Below are 23,687 nucleotides of genomic sequence, written 5' to 3' on the forward strand. Positions count from 1 at the left end.
ATGGTGCTAATCCTTCTTCATACGTAATCGACTCCTGAACCCGTTTACTCGAATTTCGTAGACCAAAATCGTTGTTTTAATAAAACAAAATATTTTATTAAAACAATCAAAGTACGAGGTGATCCGATCACACCTAAACAAAAAAGATTGGTGGCGACTCCTATTTTTATTTTCAAAATCAAAGTCGACCCCGTTTTTTCAAAAAAATAATTTCAACAATTTGAAAATAATTTTCTAAGATTTTATCATGAATTTTGACAAATTTTAATAAAAATTTTAAGTTAATTATGTTACATCAAAACATTTGAAATCAAGGCTAACAAAAAGCTTCTATGAAAAAAAAAGCAACAAGGAAAAGATTTTAAGTTGTGTTTGATTTAATCGGGTTTCATGATCAGGGACTCAAGGTTGGTTGTGCTTGAATACGGGTTCCTAGGGTGATGATGGCTAGGGGGCTTGGCAATGATGAAATGATGAGCTGGTCATAGGTGATTTTAGTGACGAGGGAAATGATGTAGGCAGTGTGGTGACAAGTGTCGAGTTGAGGATGGTGATTGATGAGAGGGTCATAAAGAGTAATGGTGGGAAAGGTGAAAATGGTGGGGGGTCCAAGAGCAAGAGCTGGTGGTATCCGCGTGGGGCTTGAGGAGTGCTGGTAATGCATGCAAAGGAGGTGGTGTGGTTGGATAAAGGTGATGGCAATAAGTTGAGGCAAAAGCCGAGAGAGGTGAAGTAGTGGTGGAAGCTTTCTGTTAAGTGTTAATTTTGATAGGAGATGGTGAATGAAATTGCAATAATGATTGGGGGAGTCTATGCGAATGTGAGAATTAAAGTGAAGGTGCCAAGAGAGAATTAAAGTGGATGAAAGGGTTGCTCTATGATGAATGTAAAATTTAAGGTTTTCTTTTATTGTATGGGCTTTAGAATATTTAGACTTAGCTTAAAAAAGCAATATTTTTTAAAGAAGAATAATATGAAATTGTAATTTCATGTTATCCCTATATTTTTTCAATAGAAGAATGACAAATTAGAATTTTTTTTATTTTCAGTTTTTTTCTTTTGAAAAAAATTTAAATTCAACTAAAAATGCTAAAAATAAGGAGGAAAAATATGATTTGTTATTCATCTACTAAAAATGAATAGAGATGATATGAAATTACAGTTTCATACAATCTCTTCTCATATTTTTGTTATTTTTATTGAGAAAAAAAAAGCTTAAAAATAAATTTGCTGTTAGAAACAAGAATAAACAAAATAAAAAAAATTCAACTTCGTGTATTATTATATCTTGAGCTCTTGTTTGATTTTTTCTTTTAAAAAACAAGTTTAATTTTTGGAGATTAAGGTTATTAAAACAAAATTATTTAGTTATTGAAAATTATTAATTTTAAAAAATGAATATAAGTATTTAAAGATGTTGAAGGAATTTTATTTACATTCTTGATATTATTAATGAATGTCTTAAAGTGTAAAGGATATAATAGTTAGAAACAAAAAAATTCATTATCAACAAAAGAAAAAGGCATATAACATACAACATAGGGTAAATTATACTTATGGTCACTTTTGTTTATTTTAAGTTACATTTTAATCATTTATATTTGAAATATTACGTTTTAATCACTTACGTTATTGTAGTTGTAATATTTTAGTCACTGAACCGTTAATTGTCATTAATGGCTTAACGGTAAGCTGACGTGGCACTAAAATCATAATTTTAAACAAAAATTTTAGGTTAAATTATACAATTGATCCCTATATTTATTTTTAAGCAATTTAATTTTTATTCTTTTTATGTTCTTTTAAACTTTTCTTTTCTGTTCTTTTTTCATTATCTTCTGTTTTTCCCTCTATTTTCCTACCTTCTTTATTTCTTTAATATTTCAAGAAATCGAATTGGCTGTGAAGAAAGAAGTAGGAAGTCAAAAGCCATCATTGCCTATAGTCAAAACTCATAAGCCCATACAATGGTTCTTTCTTCATTACCAATTCGACTTCCTAATATGTTAAAAGGAATGGAGAAGGTAGGAAAACAGAGGGGGAAGCATAAGAGAATAGAAAATAAAAAAAAAAGGAAAGTTAAAAGAACATAAAAGAAAAAAAATTAAATTGCTCAAAATGAAAAAGTATAGGGGACCAATTGTATAATTTAACTGAAAAATTTTGTTTGAAATGATAATTCAACGTGCCACATCAGCTTACCGTTAATTTTTTAACAAAAATTAATGGCTCACTGACTAAAATGTTACAACATGATAACGTAAGTGATTAAAACATAACATTTTAAACATAAATGACTAAAATGTAACATGAAGTAAAAAAAAAAGTGACCATGAGCGTAGTTTACCCTAGAACATAGACAACTGAGCTTGAAGCAAAAACATTGAAACATAAAGGACCAGCTAGCAAATAACAAAAGTTAAAAACCTAAGTAAAGATATTAAATAGACTTCAGATCGGATCCGTGCTGGGTGCTCAAAGATATGATAGCGACAAAGCAAGGCAAAGCGGAGCCGGAAAAAGAAGAAACCAGAGAAGAGGGGAAAGGGAAATTGAGCTACTGGAAATTACAGGAATGGGGTCTTTGGGATGAACCATTCGAAAGCTTTTCATCGTTTTAGTCATAAATTGAAGTTCTTCCCGAGGCCACCCATTCCAGTGATTTCCAGAGGCTTATCCCTTTCTCTTACATCTTCCTTGCTTTGTTTATATATGGAAACGGAAGAAAGTAAGGCCGTATCTTTGTAATTTTTTTCTTCTTTTTTTAATCTCTTCTTGATCTGATCTGTTTTGTTATGATATAAAAAAATATATATATCAGGCTAGCTGCTTCTGCTTGTATTGTGAGGGATCGCACATTATATGGGAAATTTGAGCAGGAAAACTGCAGAATCTAGTCAATCTTGGATTTTGGACGAGAATGATCAATTAATGATGTTCACTCATTTCACTTACACATTTGAATTATGTTTATGTTCATAAATTATGCTTACAGAAGTTGATGCGAATATAGCAAAGGAGAGGGTAAAAAAGGGATTATAGGCGTAATGATGCTTAATGTTTAGAATTTTTCATCATTTTTATTAAGTTAAGATTTGAAAAAGAAAAAGAATGGTTTATAATTTTTTTTTTCAAATTATATTTCCTATAAAATAATTTATACAAAAGATTAATAGAAATATCTTAATAGAAAAATTACTTTATTTTCCCAGCTTGAAATAGAAACAAAAAAAGAGGAGAGTAATCAAGGACATTCATCTTTTTTTTATTTTTTTATTGAATAAAAGAAATCTAAATTGGAAAATTTCTTGCATGGTGTTTTTTTTTTCTTAACCCAGGTATCCACTCTCTACTTCAATAATTTTTTTATTACGAGTATTTTTTGAAAAAATAAATAATTGGTTTTAAAATATGATACATTTTTGTGAATGATAATTGAATCCCAACCACATGAAATGAATTACAGGAAGTATCTTACTTATTTCTCTCTAATTTTATTGCTATCCAAATATAAGATAATTGTTGATTGAAGCACAAAATCAGTCCCTAGATTAATCTATCCACGGATCCGCCTCAGTGGGCGTGGTGTGGAGAATAACAACTTTTACTAGGGTTAACGTTGGGAAAAAATTTCTAGTTAATTGAATTAATGAGTTTTATTTTATCATTTTAGCTTGATTTATTATAGTATAATTAATTAGTACAACATTTTGAAACATATATCTTTAAAACTTTTTCAAAGAAAAAAAAGAATATTTTAATATGATAAACTTAAATTACTAATTAACTTATTTAGTTTTTTAAAATTATTATTTTAAAAAATTTTAAAATTGTTAGCTTTTCTTATATATTTTTTAAAAATTTTAAAAAAAAGTATATTTTTTGAAAAATATAGATTTTGAAATTTTTATAAATATTTTAAATATAAAAAATTATTTTGATTTTCTTTTAAATTGTAATATTCGACTCTCGAAAACTAAGTGATAAGGGTTTTGTGAAATCCTCTAAAATGTTAATAGGTAAAAGAATTGGAGTGGGTTGAATGTATTTACTGAAATACCCCAATCCTTTTTTTGAAAGACCCGCATAGAAATATGCTACTGACGTGAGTAAAGCTAAAGCAACAGTAGTATTTATATCATTCGTGGGTGCGGCTAACTCTCCATGAGGTAATTGTATGATTTTTCAAGGTAACAGAGCACCCGACCAGTTAGAAACAAAAATAAATAGAAACATAGTTCCAATAAAGGGAACCCATGGACCATATTCTTCTCCAACTCAAAACACTTGACTCAATTAATTTAAAATTGAATTTTTTTTCTATTTTTTTGAATCGAATCGAATTTTACTAACCCCTAACTTCTACAATGATTTCATCCCATCTAAATTCAAATTAAGTAATCTTAAAAATTATTTTATCTAATTTTAATTATAGAAATATAAATATTAATAACATATTTTTAAGTATAAAAAGTAATGAATTTTAGCTCACACCGACCTCTTGTCTATTGAAGACTAGAAAATGGTTTGGGGTGTGTCCATTTCACCTTTACATGTGGCTCTAGGCCATCCATAAATTCATAATCTTATTTGCCATCAATTTTCATTATTTACCAAATGCCTTGGGGGTTGGAACATTACAAGATTTGGAACCACAGTTTGCCAAATTTTTGCTTGTCTCCTACAACGTGCCATTTTCCTAGCTCTCAACTACTAGTCTATGTACTGTACTTTTGCCTTCTACATTCTTCTACCATTTGTTTATAAACAAGTGCAGCCCCAAACATTGATCTACTCAACACTTGGCACACCACAATGGCTCACCACGGGCATCCTCCACCTCCACCAGACCCTTTTGCACCCCCACCGCCAGGGCATCCGGCACCACCTCCGCCAGACCCCTTTGCTCCACCACCGCCAGGGCATCCGGCACCACCTCCACCTGACCCTTTTGCTCCACCACCGCCAGGGCATCCGGCACCACCTCCACCAGACCCCTTCGCACCACCTATGTTTGGGCAGCCTCCACCGCCAGCACCACCTATTCCGCACAATCCGCCACCACCTCAATTTGGGCAGCCTCCACCTCCTCAAGGTCCAGGAGGACCTCCTCCACCACCCCCATATTAGCCTATAGCATAAAAATTTGATTAGATTCTTATAGAATTGTAACAATAAATAAGAGAGTAGATATTGTTATGTTGAATGTTGGAAGTGGATGGTAATAATCTTTATGTTACAATAAATGAGTTAGTGGTTGTTGCTCACAAATTTCTCACACCCAAATTCAAAATATAAGAAATAATGACAACCAGCTTATCATTTTGTATTGGTTTCTAGACTTAGCTTTATATCATGTGTTGTTTGGAACATAACCAACCCTGATGGAAGTCCGTTTTTAAGTGAATTTTTTTTTAATTTCCTGCCTATTTAAACTATTAATTGGAATACTTAATTCACTTGTGTAACCTATCCAAATATCAAGAAATTATTAAAATATTTCTTTTACATAATAAATTATATTGTTATGGGATATATTCATCCTTTACATAAACCTAACTAAAACACATAAAAAAATGAAATTTCAACCCAAAATACTTTTTTTTTTACTTTTCAATTTTACTATTTCAACAGGAATTTCAGTTAATTTTTGTATGAATTTTTAAATATATTTTTAAGATAATTTCTTTTTCACATGAGTGAAAACAATTTAATGTTTTTATGGATTTCCATGAAAAAATAATTGATGGGAATTTTTTTTTGAAAAATCCTTCAGAAAATTAAAACAAAGTTCGCGTTCACCTACAAATTTGTTTTTTCTTGAAGTATCCTTCAGTAAGAATTTTCCAAAATAATTAATTAATATTTTCCAATTTCCTATTTGGGGCCTAATATTGCTTTGCAAAACCCATTGAACAAAAATGATATAATAACATTTTTCTCCTCTAACTTCATAAAAAAAAATTCATTTTAACTTTCTATTTAATTTTTATCACTTTTAACATATGAGTTTATATCTTTTGTTAAATCACCTCAAAATGTATAGAAAAATTGACATTTATTGTTAACTCTATTGACGTGGGCATACACGTGGATAACCATATGAATGAAATGTCAACATTTAATTAATTTTTAAAATTTAAAAATATTAAAAAATATTTTTATAACTTTTATATTATTTTAATCATTGTAATGATTTTTAATTTAAAAAAATTTGAAAATTTTAAATTTTAAAAAATTAATTAAATGCTAATGTGTCATCCACATAGTAATCCACTTGTATGCCATGTCAGAAAAGTTAAAAAAATGTTAACTTTTAATCAATTTTGAGTTGATTTGATAAAAAAATAATTTTAAGAGCTAAAAAATATTAAAATTTAAATGAATGACTAAAATAATTTTTTTATAGAACGGGAGGGAAAAATAAGTTTTTATGCCAAAAAAATTCCTTTTAATCAAAAAGAAAAAAAGGAATATTGTTCTTTTTTCTTTCCAACAAGAAAACAAAAACATAAAAGACAGTGCACCTACTATATGAGTCAAAATTTTATGTAATAAAATTTCTAAAAAATGATAGAATTATTAAGTATAATTTTTGTTGAAATAATAAAGTTTAGTTATTAACATTTATAAGGTTTTGGGTTTAAAACCTATCATATGCAAATATTTTTTTAGATTTTATATAAAAAGAAAAAATAACCCTCAAAATAATAAGTATTGTTTTGTAAAAATAAGAGACATTTCATAAATTTACCACTAGGTTAGATCCTGATTGAAGGGTAACACCAACTCAGTAGGAATCTTAAATATTAGTGCAAACAAAGTAATTTTTGAATCAATTAAAGACTGTCACAAGTCAAATCGAAATTACCGTAAGTTTAAAATGATGACATCATATACTATGTTATAATTATTTTTCTCTACTTAATTTAGATCAACTAAAAGATACATAATAAAAATTTACATTATCACTAATTAAACTAAAATGATTAAGTGATATTATTATATTATTATTTTAGAGTAGATAAAATAGTTTAATATTCGTAAATCACTCAATTGAAAAGTTTACATTTAATAAGTACTTTCTTTTACTCAAGTAATTGGAACTATAAAAAAGGGTCACCTCCAACCCATTCAACACATATTCAAAAGTTCTTTTAAGAAGTCTTTAAAGAAATTCAAGAGCTTGAAGAAATTTTGACGAGCACCATATCAGTTATAAAGGAAAATCGTTCTAACACCCTGTTACCTGACCCAATCGCCGGGTCCGAGTTACAAGGTGCTACATTCGTTGCTGGACCAACTATAATTACATTCAATCACAGATCGTTAAACATTCAAATATAGCTAGAACATGAGTATCAAACGATACATAATCGTTACCGGGTCTTATACGAACTTATGAAAGCTTTTCTAATCACCCAATGCCGAAATAAGGCCAAACTGTAAAAAAATTTAAGATTTTCAGTTGATGTTCCGACATTGAGGGTTCCTCGTCACGATGCAAATCTCTATTTGATGCTCGCCATGACCCTGAATCATGACATTGCCACATGGCTTTGTGCTTGCAACTTCAAAGGTTTGTCATCGTGACGTGATTCACTGTTTTCACAAGAGCCAACTTGGTACTAGTTTAGGAGACCTAAAATCATATTTAAAAATTTTCCATTCTACTATACCATGTTTGGGAATATGTCCATATTATAGTAAACATGTAACTGTTTTCTATATATTTGAACAATGAATAAATAAATAAAGTTAATTTTATATTTCACTGTTATATATTTTGTGTTTCTATCTTTCATGTTTTGCATACATAGAAAAATTGTGACTAGTAAATATTAGCTCATTGATTGTCTAAGTTCAAATTGATGATAAGTGCCATTGTAAGAACGTTTACATTATGAGAAATACAACTTACTTCAGTAGATAACCTAAACGAGTCTATAATACCGTAAAAGAATCAAAGTGAACGTTTGATTCAAATACTCAGAAGGATTATTATGTCATCTAAAATTTTAATTAGGGAGATAACTAGTCTTGACTATCAGAGTAGTTGGTTCCACGGGTAGAGACATAGATGTATTCATTGAAAAAATGATACATTGGACTGGACCCAAGATGAATTAATTTTGGATCCGTTTGTGAATTAATTCACTTGTAACATCTATGGTGTGATTTACCTAAATCCAAAGTTAGCTGCTAACCATGCATATATACCTCATGTGCTTTGATATAAGTGGAGGCTTATTCTCTAAAGATGATCGAGCACATAGTCAGTATGTTGGGTACATGACTTGTGTATGTCGTAGATTTACTAGCAACAATGGAATTCATAGCGCGATTAAAGAGTTAACGGTATCCTCTCATTGACATTGTGTGGATTGATAAATATGGAACATGGCTACGAGTTGCTTGTTCTCGAACAAACAATTTATCATAGTCATTTGTTGACAGTGATCATATTAATCATTATGAAGAAACAATGGTGACAATAAGATAAAATAGAATTGTATTGAGTGAACAAATTTAACTCAAAGAAATCAAGGATATTATATAAGGGTAACACATACATGACGAGGTCATTGGAGAAAACAGTTGGATGAATTGTTTTCATAAAGAGTATACAATAAGGAGTTTTTAGTCTTGGAACTTCTTGTGGATTGACTCAATGTTTAAGTAAATTACGAAATATCGAAACGATACCGTCGAAACCACCCATTTATTTTTTATTATTTAAAATAAAAAAAGCGAGGGAATCGACTTTTTGAAAATGGAAATATGGAGTCGCCACCGATCTCTTTATTTTGGTGTGAACAGATCACCTAAGAATTTGGTTATTTTAATAAAACATTTTCAGTTTACTAAAACACCGATTATGGTCTACGAAAATTTTAGAAAACGGGCTCGAGAATCGGTTACGTATGAGGAAGGGTTAGCACCCTCACTACGCCCAAAATTGGTACCAAAGCGATTAAATACTGTCCTTATGTCTAAAATGTTTTTGAAATGTGGTTCCCTTTTTTAATAACATTTGAATAACCCGAGTTGATTGTCAAAAGTCTTCTTGTTTCGACGACCGAAAATTTATAATTTGAAAATCACAAAAGGATGCTCAACTATTTAGTCCAACAAAAAATCGAATCCCAGCACAGTAGGGTATGATTCCTCGAATTTCCAAACATTGACTATTGCCTTACCTTAAAAAATACGTGTGAAATTCCGAGGAGATATTCGATTATTTTGGACAAATGAAAAAGCGCAGCCCAGCACGATAGGGCTCGATTCTCAAATCGCCAAACATCGAACATCGCCTTCATTTTGAAAGATTTTAGAAAATATGAGTGAAATTTGGAAGGGATCTCCAATTGCTTCGGACCAATGAAAATGCGCAACCCAGCACGGTAGGGCACGATTCTCAAATCGCCAAACATTGAACATCATCTTCGTTTTTAAGTGTTTTATAAACATGAGTGAGAATGTAAATGAATGTTCGATCATTTTGAGCAAACGAGAAATCACAACCCAGCATGATAGGGCATGATTCTCGAATTGTCAAATGCCGAATATTGCCTTCGTTTTAAATAATTTTTAGAAGATATGAATGAAAACTTGAAGGGATATTTGATTATTTTAAACAATCGAAATTGCAACCCAACACATTAGGGCACGATTCCACAAATTGCCAAATATCACGTATCGCCTTCGTTTAAGGGATTTTAAAAGACATGAGTGAAATTTTGAAGTGATATTCGATTATTTTGAGCAAACGCGAAATTGCAACCCAACACGTTAGGGCACGATTCCGCGAATTGTCAAATATCAAATCTCGTCTTCGTTTTAAAGAATTTTTGAATGAATGATTATAAAGCTAGCTTAAGACGTATTAATTAGACTCGAAATAAGACGAAATTAATCGTAAAAACTTGGATTTTATAGAACCGCACCTCAAAAACCAAGTGGAAAACGATGATATGAGGTAATAGGTGTACGCATAAAATACGACAATAGAAGAGTGGAAGCAATACGATTTATTTGACCAACTAACAAACACTTACAACTAAGCACAATTAGCTTGGAAATATAACTCAATCTCAATCATGCATGGAGAATAATTAACATGGCAATATAAAATAATGAACAAATAAATAATGCCACGATAACATGCATGGGAAATAATTTATATACAATACAATAAAGAAAATAATACTACAACAATACAACACCACAAAACAATACATAAAAATGTGCTAAAATGACGTATATAGCATGATATAAAATAATTAACGCAAGATGTAAAAAGAGGAACAACATAGCAATTAGAAGCCCATGTGGTATAAAGTGATTTTAAAAATAGTGACGAATAAATGAACACATAATATATAGGTTGACCAATTTGCATAAAAAGTAAGGATATATAATTATTGAAATAGATATTATAGAGTGGAAATTTGAATCAAATTGCATGTAAAATGTTTTAGACACAAATGCATTTAAAAATCGACAATGTACATGATAATAATGTATATAATATGAAAGAATAATAAAGATATGTGACAAGTTATAATACACTAAATAGATTTATAAAACATATATACATAAGTTTATTATAAAAAGGAACATGAGATTAATAATAAGATACATATAAATTTTTAAAATAGTCTAAAAAAATCATACACATGCCCTTATATCGAAATGTTTAAGTAAGAGGCTATATAAAACACAAAAGCAATATAATATCAAGAATCATTCAAAAATAATAATTTTATAATCACAAAGAGGAAGCTTCCAAAATAATTTCATATATATGTATAGAGAAAATACTTGGTAAATCATAAAGCAAAAAGTGTTTTGGAATAGAAACATCTATGAAAGTAGTAAGGGTATTAATATATATATATATATATATATATAAATTTAAAAGTGGGTGCATGTAAATTCATATAAAAAATGCTAATATGTATAGGCCTAATAATGTAAGTAAATCAAATATATACTGTTATAGGTAAGTATAAAAATAATTTATATGGAACATATATACAAAATACGTTATCATAGCAAAAAATATACATTAAAATACATGGTTCTAATAGTATATAGATCACGTATAGATAACGATAAAATACATATAATAATAAATTAAAAAATATGTTATATAAGATTATATATTAAAAGACGAGGATAAATTTAAAAGAAATTATATGTGTAAAATAATATAGAATTAATAATATGCATAGAATAAAATAATCTTACTATAAAGTACGTGTATATATATATAATAATAATTTGAAAGATGTATTATGTAGGATTATGCAATAAAATATGAAAGTAAATTTAAAGAAATTATATGTGCAAAATAATATAAGATTAATAATATGCATAAAATAAAATTAACCTTATTATAAAGTATGTATATATGTATATAAAGGGACATCTTTAACAAACAAATTTAAAAGAAAATAAGTAAATAGATATATAGTTACATATATAGATATATATACATATATACGAATGAGGGTAATGAATAATGACTAAGACCATGTAAAACTTAATAAAAAGAATAAAATGGTTTCAAAGGATAAAAAAAACTATTGAAAATAATAAATAAAAGAAACTCAATTGAAACAAAAATGAAATTAAAAGGACAATTAATAAATAAAATAGGTTACTGAAATTAGAAGGAGGACTAAAGCTTGACACGCGCGAACGCATAGGGACTAAAACTGGCAATATACTAGATCCCAAGGTGCTGCATTTAAACGCGGATTCGATTGCAAATAAACATAAATCATCAGTCCAAATTAAAAAGCTCAGGAAGTCTCGAATGAACTCAATCAGAGGCTAATATAAAAGGAGGGACTAAAAGCACAAATTTCCCTTTACCACGGCCAACGCGCGGGTCATGAGGGTGTTGGATCGGGTCATCAGGCTTGGCTTTAAAACGGTGTCGTTTTTAATCCCTTAAAACCCTTGACCGAACCTCTTATTCAGTTGAACCCCTGCCTCTTTCTTCCTATTTTACCAAACCCTAAACTCCCCCTTTTTTGTTTGAATCTCAAGAGGCCTTAGCCACCACTTAACCGCCGAACGGCGATCGACGGAGGGAGACTTGTTCGCTCACTAACCCCCCTTGGGCCCTTGTTTTAAGGGCTACTTATTTCAAGCCTTACACCCTGCCCCGACTTCGATTAAAGCAAAGGAGACGAAGATTCCGACGGTTCATTCGTAGTGGTAATCCCTTTACTCCCTTTCTACGCTCGAAATGACCGTATATGTAACCAAACAATAAGAAAAGAAGATGAAAACCAACGGGAAAGAAGGGCGAAAGCCGAATAATCACCTTTGCAAAGTTTTGATTTCTTTTCTTTGTATTAAGTATTCAAAAATGTGCTTATGTTGCGTAAAAAACTCACCTAGACTATTACATGGCCTTTATAGCCGAAAAAAATAAAAATGTTATTTTTCTTCTTCCCTATTCGCTGCTGCTCTGTGTGTCTTTTTTGCAGGTACGGAGTCTGCTGGCATCGTACGGAGGTGCGGGCGTGGCGTACGAGGGCTGTGCGCTGGTGCTATTGGAGGCGTTGTCTGGCGCAACGTGGTTTGGCCGCGAATAAAGGCTGCGGCGCAAGGAGACCCTTGCCCTAGGGTTTGCCAAAATTGGGCTCAGTTTCTAGGCCGTTTGGGGTATTGGGCTATGTCATTTTGTAAATGGACTTGTAATTTGGGTCTTGAAACATTGGGGTTAATTTGGTTTGATTTTGGGTTGTAATTGGACAGATAATGGACTATTGATATCTAGATTTTTATATTATTTATTATTTTTATTTGGGCCTGGCAAATTTGGCCCACTACAGCTGCCACTCTTTGCTCATTGTCGTGTAACGAGAATAGAGTAAAAACTATAAATGGGCCAAATTTGCCAGGACCTGCTGAGCCTCGACTTCTTGGTGCTTCTTTTCTTCAAGTAGCTTCAATATGCTCCACTGCAACTTTAGGGAGACAAGATCTACAATTTTCAGCTTACTCCACTACAACTTTAGGAGCTAGGACCTGCTTAAATCTGCTTCACTGCATCTTCAGGAAGCCAAGATTCACCGTCTTCGATCTGTTTCACTGCAACTTCAAGGAAACAGAATCTAAAATTTTAGCCTACTCCGCTACAACTTTAGGGAGCTAGGTTGGTGGCTTAAATCTGCCTCACTGCAACTTCAGGAAGCCTAGATTTACTGTCTTCGATCTGCTCTCTGTCAACACAGAGATGCCAAATCTGCTACCTTCGATCTACCCCCTGACAATATAGAGACGCCAAATCTGTTATCTTCGATCTGCTCTCCACCAATACAGAGACGTCAAATCTGCTATCTTTGATCTGCTCTCCGCCAATACAGAGACGCCAAATCTGCTATCTTCGATCTGCTCTCCGCGAATACAGAGACACCAAATCTACTATCTTTGATCTGCTATCTTTGATCTGCTCTCCGCCAATACAGAGATGCCAAATCTGCTGGATTCGCCAATGTCGCTACACTGTCTTTTAAAGACACGATGTGTAGAAATGGTTTCCTGTATCTGTGTATGTCAAATAACTAGGATGCTATGATCGAGATGAATCAAATGTCCCTAACTAGATGTGGTGTTTATGTCAAATAATTAGAACGCTATGATCGAAATAAATCAAGTGCTCCTAACGAAATGAATGATTATGGATGTAGAAATGTCATGAGAGTGATTCCTTTTTAAACGCTTAAGGTGTCATTGCTTATAATTCACCCAGGTTCTATCATTGATGTGCTATCGCATCTTCTTGCTTAGCCATTATCTCTGACAGAAAATTTGAAGAAATAGTCATAATTTGGACTACTCTTTTCTCAATGTTTTCCCACTTTGAACCTAGTTAGTCCTGACTAGTGGCCCTGTTTCAGGTCCTTGTACCATTTAGAGACTTTCCAAAGTAATATGCATAACATCTTTTGTGTGAATATTACATGTTCAAAAATCGCAATTTCAACAAAAATGCTCGAAAGAGATTATCATAACGGACCAATAGAATTTTATTAAGAAAAATTTGATGTGAATACATATGATAACGAATCTGATAAGATGCAAAAAATGAGAAAAAAGGTGCCACAGATATCGCAGCACGAGTTTCACTATTCTAATTTCTCAAAGGCTCCTTCGAACCAAATGTGTGTTCAGGGGATCCTGCATATTTGGTTGATGCTCCAAGGTATACTATTCTTCTGCCTTGTTGATTTTGAAAGGACAAGACTACCATATGCCCCATATTCAAAATTTGAGCTGCCCGTTTTTAGGTTTTCAACTCAAAGCCCCTCTGGTTCTAAAGTGCCCTTTACGGGTTTTCACCTTAGCCTCTCCGTTTTTTTTTTGAACTTCAGATTTCAGAGTGCCCTTTGTGGGTTTTCACTCTGGCCTCTCTTTTTTCAGGTAAAATACTTTTTGACCAAATCCAAATTTACAGGATTAGGCAAGTTTCTACCGTCCATCTCAGCTAGAATCAATGCTCCTCCGGAGAAAGCTTTCTTCACCACGTAAGGCCCTTCCTAATTAGGCATCCATTTCCCTCGAAAATCCTTCTGTATGGGAAGGATCTTTTTCAAAACCAGGTCTCCTTCGTGGAATTCTCTAGGGCGAACCTTTTTGTCATAAGCCCGCATCATTCGCCTTTTTTACATCTGACCATGACGGATAGCTCTTAGCCTCTTTTCCTCAATTAAGTTCAATTGATCGTATCGAGACTGGATCCATTCTGCTTCGTTCAACTTTAACTCAGATAACACTGGGAGTGATGGGATCTCGACTTCAATCGGCAGCACCGCTTCCATTCCGTAAACCAAAGAAAAAGGGGTTACCCCAGTTGAAGTTCTGACTGATGTTCGATACGCAAAGAGGGCAAATGGTAACTTCTCATGCCAGTCTCTATAGGTTTCGATCATCTTCCCCACAATCTTCTTAATGTTTTTATTGGCTGCTTCCACTGCCCCATTCATCTTCGGGCGATATGGTGACGAGTTGTGGTGTCTGATCTTGAATTGACTGTAGACTTCCGCTATCGTACTATTGTTCAAGTTTAATGCATTGTCAGATATAATCCTTTCTGGCATTCTATATCGACATATGATCTCTTTTTTCAGAAACTTGCTCACTGCCGACTTTGTCACACTAGCGTACGAAGCGGCTTCTACCCATTTGGTGAAGTAGTCGATAACCACAAAAATGAACCGATGCCCATTGGAAGCTTTCGGCGATATTGGTTCAATCACATCCATACCCCACATAGAGAATGGCCATAGAGAAACCATGACATGCAGTGGTGAAGGAGGCACATGAATTTTGTCTCCGTAGATTTGGCATTTATGGCATCTCTTAGCGTAGTTGACACAGTCTCCTTCCATGGTGGACCAATAGTACCCAAATCTCATAATTTGCCTGGCCATTGTAAAGCCATTAGCATGTGTCCCACAGACACCTTCATGGACTTCTTCCAAGATTTTTTTAGCCTCTACAGCGCCTACACATCTTAGTAGCACTTGATCCTTTCTTCTTTTGTATAGGATATCCTTATCTAAGACATAGTCGATGGTCAATCTTCTTAGTGTTCTTTTTTCATTCTCACTTGCCTGGTCCGGGTACTCACGATTCTTCATGTATTGCAATATATCGTGATACCAAGGGTGATCATCTCTCTCTTCATCTTCTTCAATATTGTAACAATGGGCCAAAATTTCATAAATGCTCATCTGGATGAGTTTGACATCTTTTTATTTGTTCACCTTGATCATGGAAGTCAAGGTAGCCAAAGCATCAGCCATCTGATTTTCGTCTCGTGGAAGGTAGTGGAAGGTAATGTCATCAAACTTTTTAACCAATTCAAGGACCAGCTTCTGATAATCGATTAACTTGGGGTCTCTGGTCTCCTATTCTCCCTTGAGTTGATAAATCACTAGCGCAGAATCCACAAACACCTCTAGCACCTTAATCTTGCGATCTATGGCTGCGCGAATACCCATGATGCACGCTTCATATTCTGCCATGTTACTCGTACAATCAAAATCCAATTTACTAGTGAATGGATAATGATCTCCTTTTGGGGATAACAAGACGGCCTCGACTCCATTGCCCACAGCATTTGATGCCCCATCGAAGTTCAATTTCCAAGGAAGTTCTTCCAGAGCACCTTCTTCAGTGGTAGCAACACACATTAGGTCTTCATTCAGAAAATCGAAGTTCAAAGGCTCGTAGTCTTCCAAAGCTCTACTGGCCAGAAAATCTGCTATTGCACTTCTTTTTACCGCTTTCTGGTTTACATAGACTATGTCAAATTTAGAAAGCAGAATCTGCCATCGGGCCATCCTTCCATTCAAGGCTGTTGACTCCATCATGTACTTTAAAGGGTCCAATTTTGATATGAGCCAAGTGGTGTGATATAACACATACTGCCTCAGCCTGCGGGTTGTCCAAATTAGGGCACAACACAACTTCTCTATCAGCAGGTACCTTTTCTCACATTCCGTGAACTTTTTACTAAGATAGTAAATAGCTTTTTCTTTCCTTCCTGACTCATCATGCTGACCCAGCACGGACTCCATAGAGTTCTCAAATACTGTCAAATACAGTATCAATGGCTTATCGGGGTTAGGTGGTATCAGCACCGAGGCGTTGGATAAGTACTGTTTGACCTTGTCGAAAGCCCTTTGGCATTCTTCATCCCATTCACCTGGGTTATGTTTCTTGAGGAGGCGAAAGACTGGATCACATTTCTCGATTAGTTGTGAAATGAACCAAGCAATGTAATTTAATCTTCCTAGAAAGCTTCGAACTTCTTTCTGAGTGCGTGGCGGGGATAGCTCTTGTATATCTTTAACTTTTTCTGGACCGATCTCGATCCCTTTCTCGCTAACTACGAATCCGAGTAACTTTCCAGACTTGGCTCCGAATGTACATTTGGCGGGGTTAAGTTTTAGCTGAAATTTCCTCAATCTCAAGAATAATTTTCTCAGGACTTGTATGTGCTCCTTCTCTATTCGAGACTTAGCGATCATATCATCGACATAAACCTCAATCTTTTTATGCATCATGTCATGGAACAGGGTTACTATGGCTCTTTGATAAGTTGCCCTCGCATTCTTCAGTCCAAACGGCATCACTTTGTAGCAGAACGTGCCCCACATGGTTACAAATGTGGTCTTCTCCATGTCTTCAGGATGCATCTTAATCTTGTTATATCCGGAAAAACAGTCCATGAATGAAAACAGTGAGTGTCCTGCCGTGTTGTCTACTAGGGTGTCGATGTGAAGCAGTAAAAAATTATCTTTCGGGCTGGCTTTGTTCAAATCAATGTAGTCCACACACATTCGCACTTTTCTATCATTTTTAGGGACGGGGACGATGTTGGCTACCCAATCTGAGTATTTTACCACATTCAGGAATCCGGCGTCGAACTATTTTCGAACCTCTTCTTTTATTTTTAGCAAGACATCGGGCCTCATTCTTCGGAGTTTTTGCTGAACTGGCTTACACTCTTCTTTTATGAAGAGTCGGTGCACCACGATGTCATTGTCTGACCCGGGCATATCTTGGTATGACCATGCAAAGACATCTTTGAATTCTTGAAGTAATTCAATGAGGTCTCGTTTCATCTCTGTAGTGATACATGTTCCGATCCTCACCTCTTGTCCTTCTCCTAAGCTTACAATTTCAACTGATTCTTTGTGAGGTAGGATTTGTTTCTCGTCTTGTTCTACCATCCTCAGCAAATCAGGAGATAGGTTATAGCCTTGGTTATCTTCAAAATTCTGAGAATCATCCATACACACATCTCGTTCGAAAGGAAATTCTGAGTCGCTAGCAATGTCACTCGTATCTTAATATCTGGGGACCTGCTATGAGGATGAAGGTAGATACAAAGAATCAAAAGAATTCGAAACATTTGTTTGCGTGGTATGATTATGAATGACGAATGAAAGAATATTTAGAAAAATGTTTCAAGAATAAAAGGATCCAAAAGTAATCATTTGTATGGTTATGAATGAAATTGATAGGACGAGAGAACATTTGCTCAAAATGATAATAACCGTGCATTTTATTGAAATAACGTTTTTAAACATCGGCCTATTTCACAAAAGATTCTTATTACTCCTAGGCCTAGAGCAATAAGTGTGTTTTGGACATTACTCTGAATCCATTCTAAAAACTACAGGAATCTCTTCCGCAGTCCAATTGTCCAGAACACTTCTAGTTGTGTAGGGGTAAATTCCCGATAAATTTTCTCTTTCGGTCTCCTCTTCGCATATGACGTTGATGTCCAAGCTTTCCAGCCTTTCTTCTATAGCTCCCGTCATCGGCGTGTCTCTCTCGGGATGAATGATTCCCCCGGACACAAATATTTTTGATATATGGGGGAATATCATTGGTTCCCACTTGATTTCCTCCCCCGTTAACCGTGCTCTTCTTTTTTCCTGCTTCTTTTCTAGCTCCCTTCTCCGCTGTTTGACATCCGGCTTAAATCCTAAGTCGAAGCGGTCTCTTTTGTCCTTCAGCATTGGCATCTCAATCCTTCCTTGTAGATGCCTCCCAAGTCCTCTTCCGGGTAGGGCCCCTTTTCCAATCGTCAACCGGAGGCTCATCCTCGTGTTTTTGGATAATTTTGGCATCAGAATCTTACTTCTCTCGGCGATGAAGGTTGCGTTAACAAATTCCAAAGATCGAAATGAGCATTCAATTGCTTCGTCATCTGTCTCCAAATAGGGTGCATTATTGCTCACAGTTGCAATAATATCCTCTTCAGCCTTAATTGTTATCAACTTCCCCTCCGATACCAGCTTCAATTTTTGATGCAATGAGGAAGGCACTGCCCCCAGCGGAATGTATCCAGGGCATCCCCAACAAGCAATTGTATGAGGGCCTGATATCCATTACGAGGAAATCCACCTCATGCGTGTTTGGCCCGATCTGAAGAGGTACCCCGATTCTGCCCACCACCTTCCTCTCTATGCCATCAAATGCTTTCACGATGTTCTGGCACTCCTTCATATGAGAGCTGTCTATAGGTAATCTATTCAGCGTGGTCAATGGCAGGACGTTCAAAGCCGATCCATTGTCAATTAGTATGCTAGGCAGTGCATACCCTTTACAGCGTGTGGTGATATGCAGAGCTTTAGTCAACCCCATGCCCCCGGGTGGTATCTCGTCATCACTAAAAAAGATATAATTGTCGGCACTTATGTTGCTCACCAAGATACGGGCTGGTTGTTTACGTAGCTGTTCTACCACACTATATTCGCTATGCTTTAGGAATTTTAAAAACTCCTTGGCCTCCTCTTCGTTAACTGGCTCGTTAACAGGTTTGGTTACTTTTCCCTTCATTTCCTCGACCACCTGAGCTTTTCCTTTTGTGGTCCAGCTTGTTAACAGAGATATCATTGGTAACATATGTCTCGTTTAAGACCTTCATTAGTGCGCTACGATGAACTTCTGAGCTTAGAAGCAAGGCCAACACCAAGATACGGGCTGGTTGTTTACGTAGCTGTTCTACCATACTATATTCGCTATGCTTTAGGAATTTTAAAAACTCCTTGGCCTCCTCTTCGTTAACTGGCTCGTTAACAGGTTTGGTTGCTTTTCCCTTCATTTCCTCGACCACCTGAGCTTTTCCTTTTGTGGGCTGTGCCTCATCATTCGCCGTATCGTAACGTCTCCCACTATATGTATAGGAACCCCTGTATTGATCCACTCTTGAAGCATCAACCGGGCTCTCCTTTCCCGGCATCGTCACACTGCAATCATAATTCCATGGGACCTTTTTACTGTCTTTGTAGGGGAAGACTGCAGGTCTTTGGATTATGACCCATGGTGGCATTTGAACTCCAGCTTCATTATTTTTGGGTCTCGATATGATAACAATAGGATAGTTGGTCGTTTGATTCTGCATTGCCAATCCTTCCTCTGATGCACATATATCTCCCTCTACGGGGTCTTTGGTCTCTTCATAGAATTCCATTTCCCTATTATTCATCATGTTTTGTACTAGGGCCCTGAACTCCACACAATCTTGGATTTCATGCCCCACATCGTCGTGAAACTTACAATAGTTTCTCTCTTTTTCGGATTCTTCCCTCGAATCCAACGCGATCAATCCTCTTTTGGCCATCTCCTTCCATACCCGCCTCAACGGGGTCCTGACTTTTGCTACTTTATACTTAGTCTTCTTGTTCAAGCCTTCATTTATCCCATTTACTCATTGGTCGGTATGATTGGGGAGTGGGTTTCCTGCTATATTGGGTGTGGCTGGGTCGTCAAATCTCACGATCCCCAGCTTAATGAGTCTTTCGACTAATTTTTTAAATGCAGTGCAGTTTTCGATAGAGTGCTCGGTGATTCCCGCGTGGTATTCACATTGGGCATTTGTGTCATACCATTTGGGATACGGGGGCTGTAGTGGCTTTAGGTAGAAAGGGGACACCACATGAGCGTTGAACAGGTTCTTGTACAACTCCCTATACGTCATGGGTATAGGGGTGAATTGTGGCCTTTCTGTGTTCTTCCTCGCGTTGGATTCTTATCTTACAGAGCTTTGCTGATTGGTGGTCACCGTCTTGGGTTGATTTACGGTGAATGACTTGGACTGACCTTTGTTAGATGTGCTCATGTTGTTCACTTCATTGTCTTTTTTCCTCAGGACTGACTTCTTGGCACTCTCTCCCGATTCTATCTTACCGCTCCTCATAGTATTTTCGATCATTTCCCCCGTCATCACTATGTCAGAGAAGCTTTTTGTGGCGCTTCTTAACATATGGGTGATAAAAGGGGCTTTCAAGGTGTTGATAAAGAGCATTGTCGTCTCTTTTTCTAGAAGCGGTGGCTAAACTTGTATGGCCACTTCTCTCCACCTTTGTGCATACTGTCTGAAGCTTTCATTTGACTTTTTCTCCATATTCTAGAGAGTGATTCTGTCAGGGGTCATGTCTGTCACATGACTGTATTGCTTCATAAAGGCCTGAGCCAGGTCCTTCCATGAATTAATTTTAGCTCGGCTTAATTGGTTATACCACTTAGACGCCTCCCCGACCAGACTATCTTGAAAGCAATGGATTAATAGCTGGTTGTTGTTAACATATCTCGTCATTCGCCTGTAGAACATAGTGATGTGGGCTTCAAGGCAGCTCGTTCCATTGTATTTCTCAAACTCGGGCATTTTGAATTTGGGGGGAAGGATTAAATCTGAGACCAAACTCAGGTCCTTGGCATCAATCCCTTGATGATGATCCGCGCTCTCCATGGCTTTGAATTTCTCCTCAAGCCATCTACACCATTCTTCCAATTGTTTTTGCAAATCCATCATCGCCTTTTCTTCTTTAGCAATTTCATCTAAGTCAGGAACGGGCGGATAGTTCGGGTTGTTGACAAAGTCAGAACCTGAGCCAGTTTGGAAATTCATCGGTATTGAAGCTCCGACCTGAACCTACCGAGGCATGATCATGACAGATGGTTTCGGTAAATTAATCTCGGGCTTCATCGGTACATGTGTCGGAGTGAAGCCAGGGGGTATTGAGGATCCTCATTAGTTTCTTCAATTTGTCCATGGGGCCCTTTCCCTTATCCATTCCTCCCAACAACAATTGGGATAACTGACTCATCATTTCCCTCTGGGACTCCATCATTTGCTCTTTCATCTCTCGCTGAATCTTGGCTAGCTGTTCTTGCATCTGAGACTGCATTTGTTCTTGCATATCTTTTTGCATCTGCTCCAATTTCTCGAGTCTCTTATCCATTGATTTTTTCCTTGTATCGTAGGGGTGAATGGTTGGTTGGTTTTCGTTGGTTTCCAGGTTACTGAAATAATTTTTAATTAATTAATTAGAAAACTCTTATGGCCTTTGATGCATATTGATATGATGTAATGCAAATGCATGAATGCAAAGGAGGCATCAGTTTTAATTCAATTGCCCTTAGAAAATTTCACTTAAAAATAAAATCTTTTACATAAAGTCGAGTTACAAATAAAATTTTGCTCTAATACTCAAAGTTCTAAATTTTCTAAGCAATAAGGCCAGCTCTTGTCCGCGCTCCGACTCCAACTCATATTTCACGCTTAGTGTGTCTGCCTAAACCGCTAGAGTTTGCAAGTAGTCCGCTACCTCCTGAATCTGGGTTATGGCCTTCCCCATAAGGTAATCTCTGTTTCTGACTTGGTCCTGTGCATGGTGAAGCTGCTCCTTCCAACGATCCTCGTTTGCTTCTAAAAACTACACTTGCATCTCACAGTTTTGCAGTGACGCTTCTAACTCTTCTATTCTTCCTTTCATTTCTTCTATCTTGCTCAAGCCTACCCTTAATTCCATTGCGGTGTTGCGGTTTCGGTACTGATGTAGAGATTTCTCGAGTTCTGCCACTCTAGCCCATAATTCCCCTCGCTCATTTCTGCTTTCCGACAGACTCTTCTCCAAATCTTCATTTCGTGCCTGAGCTTCTCAGAATTTCCTTTCCCACTGGTCGGTATTGGCATTTTCTTCTCGAATTTCATGGCGCCATTGTTCGGAATTTTTACTTAAACCCGCAGTTCTCATAGATAAGCGCAGCTTCTTGTAGTCCGTCTTCAAGCTGTCAAGATCCTCTCCGGCCTTAGTTTTTTCTTTTCTCCACTTTCCAGCCTCTGACCTCTGAACATCAGCGTCTAATCTCAAGTGCATCTTCTCTTCCTCTAATTGTTCGATCTTCTTCCCAAGCTCTAAACTCTTCTGAAATATTACCTTATAATCTCCAATTCTGATGGGGTGACTTGTAATTGTTCCCCGATAGGTCGAGCATTCTCCAAGCTTGACCTAGGAATATTATCATTAGTCCTCTTCTTAAACCACTCGCTGTACTCGGGTGTTACCATGAAACCGACGGCTAACCTCTTCATCCAACTAGTTTACTTCCAAGCATCTGACCATTCCCAAACTCTCTTCTTATAATGAGCACCTTTAAATGAGAATTCACTCTGAGCAAGCCCATAGGTCGTGGGTACAAACTGCCTCGATTTATATTGCCTCAAGGCTATCAACGGAGTATATCCGGTAGCTCCCAAAATTCCTAACAACGGCACCCAATCAAAGTTACCACATCGGTACATGATCTCATTAGGAACCATCCAATAAGCTCTCAACTCGATATCCCCCTCCTTGAGGTTTCGAAGAATGTCCGTCCACTTCTCCTCCGAGATATCCTCTCTCCTTTGTATAGCTGCCTCTTCTTTTAACGGGGAGTAACCTTCGGAAAAGACTCGATAGGAAACCTTGTCTACCTTCTAAAAGTGCCCATGAAACTATACCATCAATAGTTGAGCACATCCAATGAATCACCCCTCGTCTATCTTCCGACATGAGCTCAAAGATCTAAACGTTTCTGCCAATATTAGCGGTACTGGTGTGATTCCCTTTTCAAGGCGATTGAACAAGTCAATGACCGCCTCGTCCACGTGCCTCAAAGCCTTAGGAAAGATCACTAATCGATAGATGCTTAAGGCAAATATATCGACCTTCTTTCTTTCATCTGGATGTGTCAAGATCAAATCTCGTAAATTCTCCCAAGGGATACATTTGCTATCTCCTTTTTGCTGAATCCGAGCGGTGACCCAAGGTTCGCTCATCCCAGAAATGCTCATCAGTTTCTTCATGAAAGTCTGACTA

At 35.9% G+C, this 23,687-nt stretch overlaps 1 long non-coding RNA gene across 1 annotated transcript; it reads left to right on the forward strand.

Annotated features, from left to right (window-relative positions):
- The first annotated feature begins 2,337 nt into the window (after positions 1-2,337).
- Positions 2,338-3,109, forward strand: LOC107939070 (uncharacterized). Its single transcript, XR_001695040.2, has 2 exons — positions 2,338-2,728; positions 2,822-3,109. It is a non-coding gene; the product is annotated as an uncharacterized lncRNA (long non-coding RNA).
- Positions 3,110-23,687: the final 20,578 nt, after the last annotated feature.

Source organism: Gossypium hirsutum, chromosome A12 (assembly GCF_007990345.1).
Source record: "Gossypium hirsutum isolate 1008001.06 chromosome A12, Gossypium_hirsutum_v2.1, whole genome shotgun sequence".
Classification (NCBI taxonomy): domain Eukaryota; kingdom Viridiplantae; phylum Streptophyta; class Magnoliopsida; order Malvales; family Malvaceae; genus Gossypium; species Gossypium hirsutum.